The sequence below is a fragment of the Eretmochelys imbricata genome, chromosome 10 (assembly GCF_965152235.1).
Source record: "Eretmochelys imbricata isolate rEreImb1 chromosome 10, rEreImb1.hap1, whole genome shotgun sequence".
NCBI lineage: Eukaryota > Metazoa > Chordata > Testudines > Cheloniidae > Eretmochelys > Eretmochelys imbricata.
Window position 1 is genome coordinate 42,779,084 of NC_135581.1, and position 7,324 is coordinate 42,786,407.

Genomic DNA, 7,324 nt, shown 5'->3' on the forward strand with positions numbered 1-7,324 from the left:
CCAGCCTGGGCCACAGCCCAGCAATGTGAAGAGTCAACAACTTCCTTGAAGCAGCTGAAACACTCAGCAGCCTAGGGAGCGCAGTGCGCAGGTGCAAAAGGGACTGGGTGTTGCAGGGTTTGCTGGGAGTTGTAGTTTGCATGCCGCAGGAACTCTGGGACCAGCGCTGGAGCTGTACTATTAATTCCAGAATGTCCCGTGTCATGCTACCAGCCACCCCAGCTGACGTGGTCACACCGGACCGAAAAGAAACCCCAAGCAAGGAAATGGTCTGGTGCAGGGAGAGGTTCCTGGCGCTAATCACGCTGTGCTCCCCTCCCCCTTGGAGCTCCTGGCTCCCCCCACACCTAAGTCTCCCCCAGTATCCTGGGGCGGTGGGGAGCTGGGGGCAGGCCCCCAGCGAACGTGATGCCTGGGGTCTCCTGGGCACTGTCCCGACCCTGCACTTCAGGGTGGTGGTAGTTGTCTGTGGTCTCTGGGAGGAGGGGGGGTTGTGATAGGGGGGCTTATCAGTGCTGGCTGCTGCACCCCTTGCCAGTGGGAATGCCCAGAAACTGCCCCCCTGCACTCTGGGGAGGGGAGGGAGCACAGCCCAGTTTTGGGGGAAAGGGCAAGTTAGGGTGCAATGGGGGAGCTGGCAGTGACTCTGTGTGGGGGCTGTAGGAGAAGAAGCGTGTTAAGGTGAGGGTTGGCGTGGCAGATGGAGGGAGGGGAAAGTCTGGGTTGAAGGTGGGGGTTGGCTCAGTGTGGGGGAGGTAGCAGAAGAAAGGGAGGTGACAGCCCTGGGGTGAAAGTGTGTGTGGGGAGGTGGGCAGTAGCAGGGAGATTGAGAGCCTTTGTTAGGGGGCAGTTGTGTGGGATGGGAACAGTAGGAGGGACCGGGAGGGGCAGGAGAGCCCAGGTTTGAAGATTGGGGTAGGAGCTTGAGGCTGGATTGTGGTATTCTTTGTGATAAAGTCTGTGTGTGTGTGTCTCTCAATGGCCCTTTCTCCCTGCAAAAGATGGGCACCAGCAATTTACCTTCTCACACTCTGCCCCAAAGTTTTGTAAACGTTATTGTACCAAAGTAGAAAATGCAGCTTTCAAAAAATGTATTTACGAAACATAACTTTGGGTGGAGCAGGTGGTGATGGGGAGATGCAGGTGCGACACCACTGACTGCTACATCCAGGCTTAACCGTGGCTCGTAAGTGTGCTAATTAAGCACTTGTGTTCAGGGCCCCAAGCAGGTCCTGAGTGTTTAAAGAAAAAAGAAAGAACTAACAAACAATCCCCCTCCCACACAAACCAAATTCAGTGGTGTTCTGGGTACGTTGATGTTAGCCAAGTTCGTTCTCTGTGGGCTGAGTGGAGGTCTCAGTTTGACTTCAAATATCTTGTTTTTGAATAAATGTTTTCATTCCCATCCTAGCAATACCACATTTACTATGGCATCAATGGTGCTGTCATGCTGGGCCCACACTTGGAAGGGGCTGATCACAACCACATAGAGGCCCACAAATAAGTTTGGTGCCAGGCCCACAAAAAGTTAATCTGGCCCTGACTTCAACTGAGGCCTGATCCTTAAAAATTAGCTTGAGCTAGCTATGTTATTCCATGTTATGAAAAATTTATAGTTATGTGGACCTAACCGCTCTCATAGAGAAAGCTTATGAGGAGAGGCTGAGGGAACTGGGATTGTTTAGTCTGCAGAAGAGAAGAATGAGGGGGGATTTGATAGCTGCTTTCAACTACCTGAGAGGTGGTTCCAGAGAGGATGGCTCTAGACTATTCTCAGTGGTGGAAGAGGACAGGACAAGGAGTAATGGTCTCAAGTTGCAGTGGGGGAGGTTTAGGTTGGATATTAGGAAAAACTTTTTCACTAGGAGGGTGGTGAAACACTGGAATGCGTTACCTAGGGAGGTGGTAGAATCTCCTTCCTTAGAAGTTTTTAAGGTCAGGCTTGACAAAGCCCTGGCTGGGATGATTTAGTTGGGGATTGGTCCTGCTTTGAGCAGGGGGTTGAACTAGATGACCTCCTGAGGTCCCTTCCAACCCTGATATTCTATGATTCTATGAAAGCTGACAGAATAATTCTTCCCCCATCTAGCGCCCATATCTTGAAATGGATTAATTGCATCGACACACAGAAAAAACCTTCCCTCCATGTAGGAAGTGTCTATACTACTGTGCTGCAGTGCCGTTGTAGTAGCTGTAGCATAGGGATGCCCAAACTCTACCATTAAACAGCAGGAAAACTAAGTTGTAAACAGTTCATAACAGCCTGTAAGAGCCATGTGTATCCTATAGCTTCCAGGTGCTAGTTAGAAGAGAACACCTACAGACCTTGGCAGAAATGGCTGTGAAAGTCTTAACACCTCTGCTGTTGGCTGCCTTTCTATTCACAGAACTGGGTATCAGCTCTGTGAAGAAAAGGTAGCATTGCCATGGAAACCGCAGCCACCAGCTGAGTTAGAATCTGTTGCCAGGATCAGCTGCTGGTTTACAGGAAAATGCCTCTCTCTACCTAACCCCTAACACCCACCATGCTGTTAGAACTTAAGGGAGGAGAGTTTACAAAAAATATTCAAGCAGCTGAAAGGAACGAGGTTTTAGTAGAGCTATCCTAGGTTTCCTTCATAGGAGGCTAGTTACCTGGCACACTAGCAATCCCAAGGTGGCTGAAGGCACATATCCTAAACAAAGTGGAGAGAGTACCAATACCTGGTACAATCAGCCATGAGTTACCGGCAAGCTATATAGTAAGTTATTGCTTATGTATGAAGTATGGCTACTTTTCACACTCACCAGTAAAACCAGCCAGACTAGTAAGAAATAGAAAGCACTATCAATATGCAAGTTTGGAGAGGCCAGCATAATACAAGGAAATTTGTTGTTCTGCTCTGAAAAGTGGCTATGTGAAAATAGCACCTTCCTTAACAGTTGCCTCCTATGTGCAACCATGACTTCTAAAATGCCTCCTCCCACACCCTTTTGGGGCCTGTGTAGCCACCTTAGCACCCTCGACAACCCTAAAAGTGGCTGGATTCTAGTCTTGTTTATGCTTTCAGAATTGCTTACCAAGTTTTAACTACAGGCCCAAAGTCTGACCTCAGTTACACTACATAATGCTGCTGAAAGCAATGGGCTCAATTAGCTGCACTATATGCAGAGTGACCTGCACAACCTCTTGCAGGTGGTGATGTATTAGAACAGGGGTGGCCAACCTGTGGCTCTGGAGCCGCATGTGGCTCTTCAGAAGTTAGTATGCGGCTCCTTGCATAGGTACTGACTCTGGGGCTGGAGCTACAGGTGCCAACTTTCCACTGCTCAACCCCAGGCCCTGCCCCCCTTGACCCCAAGGCTCCTGCCCCTTCCTGCCCCCTCCCCTGAGCCTGTTGTACCCTTACTCCTCCCCGCTCCATCCCAAAGCCTCCTGTACACTGCAAGACTGCTGATCACAGTGGGCAGAAGGCACGGGGAAGGAGAGGGAGGTGCTGATCAGCAGGGCTCCCTGCACACAGGAGGTGCTGGGGGAGCTGATGGGGGCTGCTGATGTATTACTGTGGCTCTTTGGCAATGTACATTGGTAAATTCTGGCTCCTCCTCAGGCTCAGGTTGGCCACCCCTGTATTAGAAAATAAACCATGTTGACTCATGCATCCCCAAGCTGGGATTGCTGGGCTAGCAGTTAGAAAATCTTTTCACTTATAAAATGAGCAAGTTCAAGCTGGTATCAGACATAAACCTAGAACCCCATAAGGGCACGCAGTCACTAAGGGCCAGATTGTCAAAAGGTACTTGGCACCTAACTCCTATTGAAATTCATTCAGGCATGTAAATACCTTTGAGGATCCAGGCCTAATTAGAAAGAAAAAGTGGCTAGTCAAACAAACTAAATCAGTGGCACTATAGACAACTGAAAACATGCTTGTGACTTCTTGTCAAAGATTCCTTTACAGGCTAGACCTGGACTGAGACAAAATTGAAAGCCATTAAAACCAAAAACCCACAGTGAGTGGGCTCAAGTTGGCTAACTAGTGATACTCTAGTAGTGTTAAAAGCTAAGTGGCCCCAGCAAGCTCGTTTAAATGGCTTGTGTATTCTTATTGTATGGTTTACCTTGGAAGAGAAGGGTTCACATGTTCTGGCAGGGCAGTGATTCCACTGCTCTCTCCTTTTGGAGCTTACCGAAGGTGGGTCTTTTAGACAGAGAACAGTATATCACAAAAGCACACAGGGAATTTTTGTGATGTTTTCAACCAACTAGGGACATAGGATTTTTAAATTCTGAAGTGATGACATTTAACATTCAAACTTTCTCAATTTAAAACATTTTTGAAAAAAGGGTTAATTACCTCACCCCAAAGTTTTCATTGCTTTAAGCTCTTATAAAAGAATGAATCCCATTTCCCCATCTAATTGTTTATTCTTTTGAACTCAGAAGTCATTACACCATTTCCCCTACCCCAAGTAAAGTAGAGACAAATGAAAAATCAGTAGTCAATTCATAAGAGGGGAGGATGATACCCAGACACTGGCATTTCATGTAAATACAAGAACTCCAGCTTTGGATGCAGAGGCTAAACAGCATTATTATTGAAATCTGTAGTATGAATGCCATGGCTCTTTGCAACCAGATGTCAAACATCAATCACCAGGAAGGCTAATCAACTGCAAGCTTCTCCAACTACTGGAGGCTAAAAAAGGCCCGTTTCTAGAATGACAGTGCAATTTGTTCCTGTTTTGCTCTAACTGTTGGAGGAAGCCACCCAGCTCTGACACACACATGCCTCTTTCCGCACATGCGGGTTTCAAGGAGACCGGCACTACTGATTTTATGGGCTGCCACCATCTCTGTGACTGGTAGTATGTTTATAATATATGGATGTTAAGAAACTTAGTTGTCCTGGACAACTCAGCCATGGGACTGACATCAGTATCTGAGTGGACACTTGTGATGAAGTAGGAATGTTCTTAACGTTTTCTCTGAATACTGTGTGGGTGCCTCAGTTTCCCCTAGGCATTTCTTAAGTATCTAGGTGGTGAGATAAGGGGGTGTGATTGTTGCAGAGCCCTACAGGGCCAGTGTGATGCTGTCTGCACAGAGAATGGCCGACACCCTATCTCCTGGCAACTAATGGCCTGGGCCCCTCCTCTGCAAAGGTGCCAACTGAAGGTGTTGGAGAACAAAGAGATCAGGTGGCCTCCTGCCCCAGGAAAGAGACAAAAGCCAGAGGAGGAGCAGGAGAGTTTCAGTTTGGAGCTGGCTGGGGAAATGGAGGGAGGCCCAGATGGGGCTCTGGCCTCCCTGCCCCCCAAGACAGACCTGATTGAGGGGTCCTGTTCTCTGTACCTACAAGCTTTGTTTTAGACCATGTTCCTATCGTCTAACAAACCTTCTGTTTTACTGGCTGGCTGAGAGTCACGTTTGACTTCAGAATTGGGGTGCAGGACCCACTGGCTTCCCAAGGAGCCCCACGTGGGTGGACGTGCTGTGGGAAGCGCACGGTGTGGAAGGGGCTGCTGAATGCTCCGAGGTCAGACTCAGGAAGGTCGAAGCTATGTAAGCTTCTTGCCCTGGAGACAGTCTGCTCTCAGAGAGGAGGCTCCCCCAGAGTCCTGTCTTCGTATGGAGTAGTTCCAGAGCATTGCCCAGGATCTCTGTGACACCACTTTAATAAGAAAAATCCAGACACATATACTGTGATGTCAAGGTCACTATTTTAGATAGAGATGTGTCATTCAGTAGCTCACCCAGGCAAGCTACGAATAGGGCATCCTACCTACACCACCACTCAAGGTACCTGAGGAATTTATGACAAACACAAAAATAACTAATGATATAACAAAATAAAAGTTTATTAGCATTAGGAATGCTTTCTCTCCCTCTGTAACCTTAACATGGAACAGTCCAGCAGTTACAATGAAATTGCCTAATGGTTATTTCCACAGCATGAGGTGCTCTCTCTATGGAAAATTGGAGGTTAGGAGTCCTGGATCAATCCACCCACCAATCTGATTGTCTCACCATACGCAAGTGCTTAATAGGGCCCGGTCAGCTGAGAGCTCAGTTAAGATAGAGTGTATGTGTGTTTTGTGGGGGTGGCTCTACAGCACTCTTAACTAACTTCTAATGCAACAGTTGTACTAAAACAGTCATTGAGCCAGATAGTATAGAAACCACTAGAGCGGCAGTGAGTTACAGGGGATTTAGGGTTCTGAAGGCAAGCTACTAGTGTTGCTGTTCTGCTTTCTGTTCGTAGGACCCTGTCATGAAGTTAGCCCAGTGTAATTTATTGAGGCCCATTCACAATTTTGCGTATTGCTGCTGTCAAGCATCCAGTCCATGCATCCTAATTGCAAATATTTGCCCTTAAAAGAAGGGAAAGGCCTGCCAGCTGATGTGAATGATCTGTCTCAGACTGGGCAAGGGACTCTGCCCAGCTGGCATTACTGAAAAAGATAATTTTCAATAAATATGAGAATTAGAGTATTGAAAGCTGGGATAAAGGGTCAGCAAGTGAACAGTGACAGACAGCCTATGCAGAACTTAAACACTACATGGGAGATGGTGGTTTTAATCAGTTGTCTTAAATGAGGTCTACAGAGATCAAGATTTAAGAACACAATAAATCCCTTCATCTTTAGGAGCTGAAGTTCTTATGTGTACATTGGGTTTCAGGTGATGGGACAGTAAGCAAATAGGATAAAACCTGACCCCTGGAAATTTCAACAGCTAACTGAGGAACATTTCTTTTCAGGGGACCCCCCCCATCCACCCACCCAGCACAGCTACTTGTGCCCCTCAGTTAGCTCCAGGTGGAGATGCTATTTTAGGAAACATTTTGATTTACATTTTTAACCTGAAATATAGATTTTGGGTCTGATGTTTTCAAGAGCCAATCAATAAAGTTTGGGTGGTAGAGAGTTGCAAGGATAGAGCAGTTTTAATGAGAAGTGAGGCCAGATGATGTCCTTTAGTGATGTCCTCGTTGTTGTGTGCCCAGCCTCTCAGAACAGAGCTCTTCACTGTACAGACATACACCCTCGGATTAATTTCCCTCAGAGCAGCCTTCTAAAGAAAAGGGTACAGGACACAAGTTGTGAGGGTGCATGTGGTCATTCTGCTTCAGTGCAATTCTGCAAGAGGGCTTGAGGAAAACAAGCCCTTTCAGGGGAAGCTGATGCACAGCAGGAGTGGAAGTGCAAAGTTAACCTGCTGTAGGTGTCAGCATTTAGCAGCATCCTCTCCAAGGGCAAGAAAGCTGAAGGAAATGGCTAACACCACCTCAGCAGAAATTGGTGTTTTATATTAGGGACCTCTCTGTAGACTGCCTCAGCT